This window comes from Leptinotarsa decemlineata, unplaced genomic scaffold (assembly GCF_025532065.1).
Source record: "Leptinotarsa decemlineata unplaced genomic scaffold, Ldec_3_MD MMD2_tig00000882_RagTag_RagTag, whole genome shotgun sequence".
Classification (NCBI taxonomy): domain Eukaryota; kingdom Metazoa; phylum Arthropoda; class Insecta; order Coleoptera; family Chrysomelidae; genus Leptinotarsa; species Leptinotarsa decemlineata.
Window position 1 is genome coordinate 1,252,638 of NW_027412556.1, and position 14,992 is coordinate 1,267,629.

A 14,992-nucleotide genomic window follows, 5' to 3' on the forward strand; every position below is an offset into this window, starting at 1 on the left:
ATATGTTCATGTGTGAAAATGTGATGATTCAGTTTTTATTCATTTTGTTACATGACTTTACATTTATTTGTGACATTTGTGATATTTATTTGTGTGTGATATTTAAGTGACGTGCCAAATATACACTATTGTATCAAATATTGGTAAATAAATATTCTATTCTATTCTATTCTATTCTATTCTATTCTATAATGGATCAGTTTCAGTCAAGGTACTCTGCCAGTCGATCACGATCGACTGTAGATACAGATAGACTTATGCCATGGCAAACATTAAACTTTCTTCGCCATTGGTGAAAACCGCATGAAAATCCGTTTGATAGTCTTCGAGTTTATCGCGTTCAGATAGACTGATAGACAAACGAACAGACAGATGTAGAGACATGGCGGGGGAGTTTAATTTATATGATGAAGTGATAAATTCGAGTTTGCGTGGGCGGAAAACTTACAAAGAACCAATTCTTGTCATCCAGTGAAGAAAGTACGCGTAAACTAGCTTCATAGGCAATGAAACTTTGCTACTCTCCGACATCAAAGCGAAGCCCGGCGCTAAGTGCGCCTAATTGCTCATCTCGCGAAACCCAACCTGGATTCTCATCGAAATTAAAGACCTAATATATCATAGTTAGCCGAAGACAACTTATTTATAATTTTCGGGACATCGAGTTAGCCGCGCTAGGGGGCGGTGCGCGGATTGCTGAGTTAAATCGAGCGCGGTCTCTCAGTGTTTCGTTTGGCCTGAGAATCAAAAGACTCGCGCGGACGGCAGAAGATTCCGCACGCGCTCCTGATAAAAATACTGTCGAAAATCTGACAGTCGGGATTTTTCGTTCCTGCTTACCGTGCGTTGTTGACAAATGAGTTTGTGAAGAGTTCACGAGCTTTCGAGAACTTTTCTGCAAGTTTTTTGATATTAGAAAGCGCGGGATGTAGGTAATTACTTTGATTATTACTCGTTTTGCACGATTTTTAGACTGTAGAAGGAACATTTTTTGAATATTGAATGAAAAAATATTTATTCTATTATTTTTTATTGTGAGAATTCAACGGATATCAGTTTGAGTACTGATATATTCACAATCTATTATTTTTGAAAAATTTTTTAGAGTGCTTTCATATATCGATAAATAATTTTCCTCTCGTTCAAAAAAATTTTAATTCCGTGATTTCCTTATTTCTTCTTTCTTGTGAATGTTCTGAGAGAACGAATAATAAAAACTAGATAAGTAAATAAAATAATAATAATATTTATTGATTTCTTCAGGACATCCTAATATACATACATTATTTTAAAAATATATAAATAACAAAAATTATGATATGATAGAAGAAAAAAAAATTATAAAAACCCTTTTTTAATGATTCCAAAATGGTTTCAACATGATGATATACAAAATAAATATATTACCAAATAAAAAAAAGCAAATCAAGGATGATATTTTATATAGTTCATGAGTTTTTTTTGAATTGGAAAAAATTTATTGAATCTGTCAACGAAAGGAGAGTTTGTTACACTTATTCAAACCTTTATAAAATAAAGACTTCATCGTACTAGTCAAATTAGTTCGAGGAAGGTGGAATTTTTGGGAGCTATTCGCTCTTGTTAACTGGTTATGGATTTGAGATTTATATATACAGAATTCTTCAAAATAAGTTGAAAGCAAGTTATGTGTTAGTGAGTGTTAGCGTTAGTGGCGATCCCATTGCCAATGGGATCGCCACTTTCACCAGTCATAGTCAACATATATATCGAGTGGTTTGAAACTCTGGCCATTGAAGAAGCCCACAAGAAATTTCGAGTCTGGTTGAGCTATGTTGACGACACCTTCATAATATGGAACCATGGGAATACTGAACTAGACGCCTTTCTGAAACACATCAACAGCGTGAGACCTTCCATCAATTTTATAATGGAGAAGAAAATCCATAACGAATTGCCATTCATAGACGTTTTGGTGAAGAGGACCGACACTAAGTGGGAAACATCTGTATACCGAAAACCCACTCATACGGGACAGTATTTGAACCACGAATCCAACCATCATCAATCGACTAAAAGAGGAATCATCAAGACTCTATTAGACCGTGCTTTTAGGCTCTGTAATACGAAGGAAGGTCTCGAGAAGGAACTAGACATCATCAAAAATGATCTTCAACGGAATGTGTGGAGGAATTATGTATGATTATATTCGTGTACGATGGTTTGTGGATGAAAGAAGACGTAAACGTAGCTTACAAAACGAATAATACCTAATCTATGTAAATTTATTAAAAACAATAAAGACAAAACTTCGGTGTCGGATAGATCAGAAATATATAAGCTGACTTGTGGCTCTTGTCCAAAACTGTATATTGGCCAAACAAGAAGAACATTTTCCCAAAGAATTAAAGAACAGAGAAGTAGTTTTGTAAATAGAAAGACCAATTTAACATTTGCAAACCACCTTTTAGCAAAAAGGCATGGGTTTGATCATGAATACGACGTAATGCATTCAAATGAAAATGGAAAAGTTTGAAACTCAATCTTCTAGAATGTTTAGAAGTCAATAGATTCATGAATTCTGGTAATTTATTAAATGATCAATTAGAATTAAATAACTCTCCGTTACTGAATATGTTTTCAAATGTGGAAAATGGAACATAAGCTTAGGTAAAAAATCAGGTACTTGAAATTCAGGTACTTCAAATTGTAGAATGAGATATATATATATATATATATATATATATATATATATATATATATATAGAAAGAGAAGTTAATATCGGACATAGCACTCATGAAAGTGGCAAACCATAGACACGTGTTTCGGGCTTTTGGCCCATCATCAGTATGGTGCAGTCAAGTGTGAGGATGGGCAACACTTGGTTACCAAAAGATAGAAATACAAATGCACGGAGCCACCAACAGGAGCCAACCGCACATTTGTGGTTTCAGATGATAGATCTTGTGTTTACAAGAAAACTATCAAAATCACCACGGAGGCAGTTACAGCTACCTGCGTGACATCCGGGTCCAGGAAATTATACAAATAGGAAAGTTATTGAGTGTCTTGATATAGAAAGAGAAGTTAATATCGGACATAGCACTCATGAAAGTGGCAAACCATAGACACGTGTTTCGGGCTTTTGGCCCATCATCAGTATGGTGCAGTCAAGTGTGAGGATGGGCAACACTTGGTTACCAAAAGATAGAAATACAAATGCACGGAGCCACCAACAGGAGCCAACCGCACATTTGTGGTTTCAGATGATAGATCTTGTGTTTACAAGAAAACTATCAAAATCACCACGGAGGCAGTTACAGCTACCTGCGTGACATCCGGGTCCAGGAAATTATACAAATAGGAAAATTATTGAGTGTCTTGATATAGAAAGAGAAGTTAATATCGGACATAGCACTCATGAAAGTGGCAAACCATAGACACGTGTTTCGGGCTTTTGGCTCCGTGCATTTGTATTTCTATCTTTTGGTAACCAAGTGTTGCCCATCCTCACACTTTACTGCACCATACTGATGATGGGCCAAAAGCCCGAAACACGTGTCTATGGTTTGCCACTTTCATGAGTGCTATGTCCGATATTAACTTCTCTTTCTATATCAAGACACTCAATAACTTTCCTATTTATATATATATATATATATATATATATATATATATATATATATATATATATATATATATATATATATATATATATATATATATATATATATATATATATATATATATATAGCATTTAATGTGTAGCAAGAGGAAGACATTGTATGGGGAAACACGTGTTACGTTTTTGTAAAACTGTCTAGTGAAAATCACACAATAAAGTGTTTTTAGAATACTTCCTCTTAAAAACTCTCACCTGAGTTGATACATATATCAAAAAATACTGCTCTACAATTGAAGCGGGAGTTTTCAAGTGCAAACGGAAGTATTTTTTCCGTTTTCAAGTGTTTTGAAAACGGAAAAATATTGTTTTTCGAAACGTCTTGTAACGAAAGAAAAACAGCTTTGTCGACCATTGAAAAACTGAGTTTGAAATTCCATTTCTTCAATTGATTTTTCCAATTTGTGGGCCAAACTTATGGATACGACAGTTTACTGACCGATATGGGATTTTCCAGTGGATTTTCAAATTTTTGAGATTGTGGGAGGTGTAAAAAAAGATGATTAAACCCAAATCTTTGTATGAGAAAGATCGATGAAAAATGGCTGAATTATAGTGGCTATTACAATTCATAAAAAAACTAGAAGTCCGTAAAAAAAAGTTTTAACGAAGTTACCCCAGAATTCAGCTCTCTAAATGAAATTATCATTTCTTCCTTTGTTATTTTCTATCAAAATATCTCCAATTCAGCCTGAAGAGATATATGGGTTAGGGATCGGAGCCGACTTAATAAAGTGCCCTTTATTTGAAATAACAGACATTTCGAGAGAGATTTTCCAGATTGAACATTTTCTTCCCTCATAACCGGAACGATGTACGCTGTGGAGGGACTGTTTATATATTGCAAGAATTGATAAAAACAAATATTTGGCTTTGGAGAAATCTTTTCTTTGAAATATCCTGTTTGAAATTTCATCTCGATAGTTCTATAAAGTCATCACCATGTTCAGGCAACGACTGTCTTTTAACAACAGATTCTTAGATATCAGACGATATGTCCAAAATTCGTATGAATACACGTTGTTGATAGACAGAATCCTCGAAGCTGATTTGTCGGTTTGTCCTAAGCGACAATTTTTCTTGTATATTACTGGAATTTTTTCCCAACACCAAATCGTTATTTTAACACCTCGACTCGTGTTTCGATCACCAAGTGATCATCTTCAAAGAGGAAGATTTTGCCTTATCTATTATTTCACAATTATAAAACAATTTTCAGCTATATAAAAATTAATTTCACAATATTACCTATCCGAATTCATTTTTGCAATGTGTCCTTATGTAGTAGTAATCAGTAAACCCAACAACATTATTTTATTTCAACAAGCTATATAGTATGCTCTTTGGTATAGGTCCGTCATCGTTATTCATAATATTATTGTGTTTACTCATTTCTACACTCTCATAGGCATCTAGTTGCCTGTTGTTGTCAACTTGTCCAACTAATCTTAACGAACTGAAGTCTATGGAATAGTTTTGTTGCAAAATATGATGGGCGACTGCTGATTTTTCAGGTCTTCCAAATTTTAAGTGTGCCATGTGTTCCTTACATCTTACTTTAATAGATCTTTTTGTCTGTCCATAATATTTTTCATCGCAGTTCTTACATTCAATTTCGTAAATTCCAGACTTTTCCGAATTCTTGACTTTGTCTTTTGGACTTCCCAAAAGGCTCTGTAGTGTATGACTTGTTTTAAAAACCACCTTCATACCTAGTTCCTTGAAAATCTTTCCAAAGTTCCTCGTATATTGGTGGTATGGAACTGAGATGTATTTATCTTGGTTTTTGTCCTTTCTGAAAGTCGAGACTTCGTTCATTTTGAACCTAAACTTCTTCTTCCTTATTATGTCATCTACAATACCCCTCGAGAAACCGTTAGTGGCTGCTATTTCCTGTATTGTACGTCTTTTTTTTGTGAACCTATCATGTGTTAGAGGGAAAGTCAAAAGACGATGCACTAAAAAATTCCACACAGCACGTTTGTGCTGTCCACAGTGATGTGAACTGTCAGGAATATACCTGTACGTGCTTGTTTCTTCTCTAAATATATCGTATTATAACCCTCTATATTGGCTCCTCATTACCAAAACGTCAAGAAATGGTAGTCGTCCCTTATTTTCTAACTCATACGTGAATTTTATTGATGGACATCTATTATTTAAAATGGAAACAAAGTCGTCAATATTCGATACTGATACTGATACATCATACTGAGACTTTCCCCTATTTTTGTGTTTTCAATCTCATCGAGTTGATTTGGGGAAAATTGAAATAAAGCATCTGGCCTAATAATAATTTTCCAAAATTTCATAAGAAGATAATAAAGCTAATTGAAGAAGGGGTATCTAATATTACCGAAGAAGACTGGCAGAAAAAGATTAAAAAAGTAATTTTTGTAGAAAAAGACTATATGAAGATTGAACACTATCATATTAATAGTGGAAATGAATTCATTATTGATTTAAACGACGACAGTGATAGTGAAACAGATAATATGGAAGAGGAATCATCAGAAGCTCTCGAAGAAAGTTGGTGAAGTGTTTGTAAAGTTATTGAGATTCTCATATACTCAGAAATGATTATTGAATAACGAGCTGTTGGAAGTTAGGTTGCACTATATCGTTTACTTGAACTAATCCATTCGTTTGTTCGTAAAAACACTATTCCACTGGAAATAAGTTGATGATAAAACTGAGCCAAGAGGGTGGTCATATCTGCTGGGAATACTTCGCCAATTATCCGTATCGCTCACTATTATGTCTCCCGGACCTAACTGCATATCTCGAAAAAGTGTTTTTTTTCTTTAAACGGCTGCAGTAGGGTTGGTCAAGTATTTGGTCAGCTCATAGGTTGGTGAAGCTATCGCATTTACGATAGGTCTAAGTGGCTCATTCTCTTTATGGATGACTTCAATAGAAAAGAAGAAGCAATGGACAATAATGAGATCTGGTTACCCCATTCACCTTTTATAATGCCTACCGCAGTAGTAGACGAAACGCCAGTCATAAAAACCTGCAAGCCACGGCCAAAAACCTGGAAACTTGCTTTGACACAAACAGAATCGTTCATCATCAATTATATTACACAATAACTTTTCAGAATGAAATTTATTACATTTGAGATGATTTCAATCCATGCATATTCATTTATTTCTCAGATTGTGACAGGTTGAAAGTTTAAAAAAGTTACGGACCTGGACGTTTCCACAAAAATGTCTTCGAAAGACCACGTTTATGTTGACATTTTTGATCTCTTTGAAAAGTGGATTGAAGAAGTTTGTATAAGTATTTGATACATTAACATAGATTTCCAATTACAAATATCACACCAATTACTTGGTGTGATATTTTACATCACTTACATGTTCTCTGAAAACACCATTTTTATAGACATGGTAGGCTGATGGTCACTGAACTTTGGTGGATAACTATTTCGAATGTCTTCCATTAAAACAGTTATTTATTGCAGTAATGGCTTTTCACTGTACTAAAGTGATCTCTTGTTTTTGAACTGGAATAAATCAGTATATTTCGGGAGTTCTTCCATCTTTAACACAGTTTGAGGACTAATTTATGTTTCTGTTGACGTCCCGAATTGATTACTCTTAGCAAAGTTTTATCTAAGTGCTCATAAATAACCAATGATGTTGTTAATGGTTTGTGTGTTTATGAACAAAACCGCAAGATATATTGTGTCTCACAAAGTTCAAATGGCCAAGTTTATACCGAAAATCAAAAAGGACTGAATGGAGAACGAAATGATCTGTGAGTTACTCCAATTAGGCATTCATTGTAGCTATAAATAGGCGATGAAAAATATGTCGGAATACTTTCTTCAACTCTTTCAAGCAGAGTGTCATCTTTCAATTTGTTTTCTAAACGGGAATGTTCGGAATATTAATTTAAGGAAAATTGCAGATTTGTTTTATCTGTGAGGATGACAGTGTTCCATGTAAGTGCAATCTGTTACCATTCATTTAAAGTAGAATTCATGTGAATGATATCTGATTTTTATTCCACAACGAATGTTTGAAATACAAACTGAGTAGGGAAAATTATCTTCTGTATAATTCAGTGTTCATATAGAAGTATTTGTTTCGAAAGAAGTTTTTTCTTTCGTGTAATTCAATGTTTATATGAAAGTAGCTGTTTCAGGAGGACTCTCTTTCAGTTTGTGTCTGAAAGTTACTTCTTTGCATGATCTACACATCCATGTTTAAAGTTACTCATTTCCAAATTGATAACTTCCTTCCTTTCTTTGAAAGATTCCCTCATACTTTTTTTTGTATCAAGATGGAGTAGTAGAAAGCCAGAAACTTTCTTTCTCAAAAATGAACTTTATGTATTATATGAAGGTACTCAAAAATGAAAACTTGTGAATTCATGCTTTTTAAAATGGGTCGAAATTATTATGTTGGCTGTTTTTTAGCATTGAATAAAAAATATATTTGAATAAACCAGTTTTCATACTTTCGTCAATAATTAGATAGATTTTCTTCAGAAATCAATTTTGTCAATCCCAATATTTCCTAAAATCTCACGCCGAACATTTTCGAACACAGTAACGTCAATATCTCTACAAATATTTATTATTCTCTGCTGTATATCCATTATTGAAGCAGGTTCAGTTTCGTACACCTTTTGTTTCAAAAAGCCGCATAATAAAAATCCAAAGGTATCAAATCTGGTGAGCCGGCTGGCCATTCTGTAGGACCTCGACGGACAATCCAACCCCCGGAAAAGTAGTATCCAAATAGTTTCCTACTTGTCTGGGGTAATGTGTTGGTGCTCCATCTTGGTGAAATACAACATCCATATCGAATTCATTCGATATGGATGTTGTATTCCACTCATGGAATACAACATGTTGTATGTTGGTCCTCTCATCACGATTTCAGTGATGAGAGGACCAACAGTAGTTTCTAGAATATTCAAATACAGTTCCCCTGTTGAATTTTTGATCAATGAATAGAGGTCCTACAGAGATCCTCATCAATATATGCAATCCTGCCGGTGAAGATATGCCTCCGTAGCCGACATCCTGGAATCCAAATCTGCTGTAGTGCTTGTGTTGCCCCTAAAAAAACAAAGGTGACCGTCGCCACGGCATGTGTCGCCACGCCAGCAATCCCTTTTACGTGCGGCTATAGATGTTTCTCATCACAAAGTAATCGGTAAAGTAATGAATACCTCAACTAATTTTCCTCATTATCACCGAAGAGAAATTGACCTCGTCCCAGGGAAATGAATCCATCCAAAGTAATGAGTTCGGGATAGCAAGCAGAAGGGTTGAAGCAGATATGTCACTGTAAATGTATTCAAACTGAACCCATTCTTGGGGAGAAGCGCCAATTTGACCTTTCTACCGCCGAATTGCTTGGGGCTGCCGTAAAGATACTCTATTGAATTACATTTCGAGTCTGAAGTATCGCATCAGTCATCACGTTTACGTACAGGGTTTGTCGTTGTACCTAAACGTATCGATGAATAATTCAATGTTCTGTGAATTTGTTTGTATGTTGAGTGAATGACTAATAACAATATGGAAAACAAAACTACCGGAATCTAAAACATCGTGGCATTTACTGAATTTTTTTGCGAAAGAGTAGATTATCGAAGTTTTTCTTTTTCTTCTTTTTGATTAAATGGCCTCAGCAACCAAGACTATATAGCCACCCATGTGACAAAACAAAAATTTTCAATGGACTCAGGTATAGAAGAGGATAACTTGTGAATCACTTTGATGACCTATTCATCTATATTTCGTCCACCAAGAAGGAAGATGTGTTCTTTCGTACCTTGAAGTTTCGATGACCAGAATATGTTTGTTTGAAGGTGGTTGACAATGTTTTGTGGTGTATTTCATCAGTTCGGACTTCCATTGTCTAATATAATATAAATTGATTTGAAATCTGCGAAAGCGTCGAAGGGCCACACAAAAAATATTTATTATCAATTTGTATAATTCTGACTTTCATCTCAGAATTCTGCGTTGCAAGTCAGAATTCTGACTTGCAACTCAGAATTCTGACTTGCAAGTCAGAATTCTGAGATACAAGTCAGAATTCTGAGATACAAGTCAGAATTCAGCGTTGCAAGTCAGAATTCTGAGATACACGTCAGAATTCTGAGATGAAAGTCAGAATTCTGACTTGTAACTCAGAATTCTGACTTGCAACTCAGAATTCTGACTTGCAAGTCAGAATTCTGAGATACAAGTCAGAATTCTGCGTTGCAAGTCAGAATTCTGGATACACGTCAGAATTCTGAGATGAAAGTCAGAATTCTGACTTGTAACTCAGAATTCTGAGATGAAAGTCAGAATTATACTAGAAGGGCCACACAAAAATATTTTTTTTCGATTTGTATAATTCTGACTTTCATCTCAGAATTCTGAGTTGCAAGTTGACGAAGATTATCAAATTGACTATAGGAGTTCAGAATTCTGACTTGCAAGTCAGAATTCTGAGATACAAGTCAGAATTTTGCGTTGCAAGTCATAATTCTGAGATACACGTCAGAATTCTGAGTTGCAAGTCAGAATTCTGAGATACAAGTCAGAATTCTGCGTTGCAAGTCAGAATTCTGAGATACACGTCAGAATTCTGAGATGAAAGTCAGAATTCTGACTTGTAACTCAGAATTCTGAGATGAAAGTCAGAATTATACAAGAAGGGCCACACAAAAATATTTTTTTCGATTTGTATAATTCTGACTTTCATCTCAGAATTCTGAGTTGCAAGTTGACGAAGATTATCAAATTGACTATAGGAGTTCCAGGAAAAGTTCTTCATCACCGAGGCGATAAAAATTATGCAACTGAATTTATAACATCCATCCCACGCTTCATGTTGAAAGGGTAATTCAGTGTAGATTTATAGCTAGTTAGAATAACTATCTCTGAATACACGGATCATTACTAGATGAGTAATTGCTTAAAATTACTCCCATTGGACGATTTTTTTCCGTGATATCATTAGAACTACCCAGACGGGATAATTAGCTTCCAGATGAATGGAACATCAGACACTGTTTGTTAATCACTGGAAACGTCATTGAAAATGCTTCCTTCGCAAAGCAAACAAATTATGAATAACACGGAAGATACAGAAGAACTTTCCTTACTCATCTGATCGGGTATAAAATTGTGGATAAGGATAAGGTGATAATGATAATAAAAAATGGGCTTTTTTCACTGACATACATTGTCTATAAAGAAGTAGCCGAGGCTGTTTTAAGACTTAATCTAGGGAATAGCATGTATTATATAGAAATATAAAAATAATTACCTAATACACATTGGTAAGTGAATAGTTCATGAATCTTTGTGAAACTAAGAAAAAACAAAGGTTATAAATTCCTAAGTGAATATTAAAAATCTATATGACTGAGCATTTACTGAGTCTATAATTTATATTTGTTCAATGAATCCCTGAAAAATGTAACAGCTCATTTAAAGCAGTAGTTTCTGCAACCTACATTTTAAACACAACTAGGAGAATCCTTGATATCTTCAGGAAGGATATTGTAGAATTTACATACATACATAGGGAGACGTGGAAGTAGCTATTATGTTTTTTTCAACTCAGTCAAAACATTTCCAGGACCGTAATTTGAAAGGGAATAAATCACACAATTATAATCGAATATTACCGAAAAATCCCGAAATATAGAAATAAATTTAATTTCTCAGTATGAAGTGAACGTCTACGATCCAAAAACTTCAACAAAAAATACAGGTCCGTATTTAAAAATTCGAAGACGAGGGTGGCCCAAGTCAGATGACACCCTGTATAAAAGATTCATGGATATATTCTGAGAGCCCACATCAAGTGCCAATAGCAAAATGTGGACAGATTTCCAATACGTCTGCGAATAAAGAAGATATAGGCAACAAAATGATTAGGGATTTTTTGGTTTTTCCTGTAGATCTCCAGAACCAAGAGAGCTATATTCGATTTCTTTACATCATTGAATAGGTCTCTAAAATACGCAACTTTGCCACTCAACCGACACTCTATCTCTTATCGTTTACGAGATCCCCATGTACAGAAACGAATTTGAATAGCCCTGTATATGTGCTGGCGACTGTAACCTAGTCGAGTTATTATTCTTATCATATATTTTTGAATTAGGAATACCCTTTGCACAGCTGCACCAGTGCCCCAGTTCAGAATCTCATAACGAATGTGGCAATGAAAATTAGAACAATTCCCAGCATATTTACTGTTTCAACTTGGCTTATCATTTCATCACTTAATATATCTCCACGGTGTTTAGGCTACGACTGGAGAATGAGATGATATTGGTTTTGCCTTTGTTGAGTTTTAAGTTATTCTTTCGCGACCAAAGATTTATTTTACTATATATATCTGCTGTAGTTCTCCTCAAGCTTTCAATGTTATCTTTTATTATTGGTATGTTGGTGTCGTCTGCGTAACTAGTAACATATGTTGTGGTATTATTGGTAATGAACGTTATGAGATCGTTAGCAAACACAAGAAGAATTATGGACCCAAATTAGATCTTTGAGGTACTCCTTGGCTAATTTCAGATTCAATGCTGATGCATTTGCCAACTTTGGCTCTTTGTCTTTTTCCTTTGAGATATGTTGTAAACTTCTGGTCGGTAGCTGAAGCTGTTAATCAGAACTTTACAAAATCTACAAATTCCATCACAAGCACAAGCGGATGGTTCAATTGTAACAACAGCCATAGAAAAAGCAATTCTACTAGCTGAAAAATTTGCGTCCCACTCCACAGTTGATTTTCTGGGAAAGGCACTATTCACGATTCACACACTAGAATCTATAATGCCGGAAATTACTTTTCGACATCGTCTAGTCAGGCGAATTTTGAAACAGCTCAATGAAGTGCCAGTCATTGTACTTAAATAGTGCGCAAATGTACTCACACTAGTATTTTGCAGACTTTTCAACATGTCTTACAAGAAAGGGGATTTTTCTTCTTGGAACTTATGATGCACTGTTTGGAACCTTTGGTGTAGTAATGATTATTACTGGAGTTTTTTCCCAACACCAAACCGTTATTTTCAACATCTCGACACGTGTTTCGATCACCAAGTGATCATTTTCAAAGAGGAAGATTAAAACTAGAAACTAATGCGAGCTTACCCTATTTATGATATATAGATATCCCATACAGGTAAACCATCCAGGCGTACCACCCATACATGTATACCAACCTAAATTAATTTTACAATTTTGCCTTATCTATTATTTTACATATATGTTTATATAAAACAATTTCCAGCTATATAAAAATTATTTTCATAATATTGCCTATCCAAATTTATTTTTAGAATGTGTCCTTATGTAGGACACATTCACAACAACATTATTTTATTTCAACAAGCTATATAGTAAGCTCTTTGGTATAGGTCCATCATCGTTATTCATAATATTATTGTGTTTACTTATTTCTACACTCTCATAGGCATCTAGTTGCCTGTTGTTGTCAACTTGTCAAACTAATCTTAATGAACTGAAGTCTATGGAATAGTTTTGTTGCAAAATATGATGGGCGACTGCTGATTTTTTAGGTCTTCCAAATTTTAAGTGTGCCATGTGTTCCTTACATCTTACTTTAATAGATCTTTTTGTCTGTCCATAATATTTTTCATCGCAGTCCTTACATTCATATTCGTAAATTCCAGACTTTTCTGAATTCTCGACTTTGTCTTTTGGACTTCTCAAAAGGCTCTGAAGAGTATGACTTGTTTTAAAAACCACCTTCATAACTAGTTCCTTGAAAATCTTTCCAAAGTTCCTCGTATATTGATGGTATGGAACTGAGATGTATTTATCTTGGTTTTTGTCCTTCCTGAAAGTCGAGATTCCGTTCATTCTTAACCTAAACTTCTTCTTCATTATTATGTCATCTACAATACCCCTCGAGAAACCGTTAGAGGCTGCTATTTCCTGTATAGTATGTCTTTCTTTTGTGAACCTATCATGTGTTAGAGGGAAAGTCAAAAGACGATGCTCTAAAAAATTCAACCCAGCATGTTTGTGCTGTCCACAGTGATGTGAACTGTACGTGCTTGTTTCTTTTCTAAATATATCGTATTCTAACCCTCCATATTGGCTCATCATTACCAAAACGTCAAGAAATGGTAGCTGTCTCTTATTTCCTAACTCTAACTCACGTATGAGTTATTACCTTTCTAAATATAGCATGTACGCCTCTGTCAGCCAACGGCAACAGCCACCGAGAATTCCGCGAATTATTATATTCCAATAGTGTCCTGTTTTTGCTTCCTCTAATACTTTTCTTTCGTGAATCTGTTTAATATTAATAAGCCAGGAATAATAAAAGTCGTGGTGTCATCACATATAGCGGGACACTCGTAGTACAGAAGATATTTAAATTTGCATATAAATCGCAATGAGCTCCCAACACGTTCCAGACATCCGTATCTGAATATACCATCGCCATTAGAGCTCTGAGAAGAACTTGCTGCTTGATTTTTTACGAGGAACTGATTATTATGTGTTTCGCTTAATAATTCTCTTCAAGATGCATAGAAACCCTGATGTTTTTACCGATCCGCTTTCGCCAAAAACTATGAAAGGTTTACAAAACCGTAACACGTGTGTTTCGCCATACAATAGCTTTCTCAAGCAAGATACAATCAGTTTACTAACTATTAATAATATATATATATATATATATATATATATATATATATATTATATATATATATATATAAGAAAAAAAGAAAGAAATTTATTCATTTATCAACTATATGGTATCGAACATGTCAATTCATACTTAATATAATGACATAATAAAAAAAGTTAGTATTCAATTTGAACCTATGTAGGCAGATTTGCAAGACTAAGAATAATAATAAATATGTAAACAAACCGACATATACATTATGTTATAGACTCCTATAGACAGCCCACCAGTAGCATATCTAAAAACGTGGAACAATCAGGAGAACCTAGCAAAATTGTAGACCAAACTAGCTTATTAGTTAGTTGTAGCTGAGACTTGGTAGTCAACCCAGATACCTATCACTGATAACGTCTGTGGCAGTAGTGAACGAAACGGGCTCACCAGCTCAAATTTCATATTTTTTAATCGTTATTTCGGTCATAGAAGCCTATGTTCTTATACCTACAGACCAAAATCATACCGGCTTGCCGCAGTAAGGCAGACATCTTAGCCGCACAGATGCAGAAACTGTCATTCTTGGCCCACTGCGCTTGCTCAGTGTACACGATTCTCGGACCCAATGATCACTTACTCTCGGTGGTGGGGAGTGGTCATTAGTAGATAATGCTGGCGCGCCCTCCCAAATGT

General features: G+C 34.8%; 1 protein-coding gene across 2 annotated transcripts in view; it reads left to right on the top strand.

Moving 5' to 3' along the window:
* The first annotated feature begins 743 nt into the window (after positions 1-743).
* The window catches only part of Ccapr2 (cardioacceleratory peptide receptor 2), a 122,321-nt gene continuing 108,072 nt past the window's right edge, over positions 744-14,992 (top strand). For both annotated transcript variants that reach the window (XM_074174747.1, XM_074174748.1), the window contains exon 1: positions 744-932. The gene's annotated coding sequence lies outside the window, so the exon portion shown is untranslated. The remainder of the gene's footprint in view (positions 933-14,992) is intronic.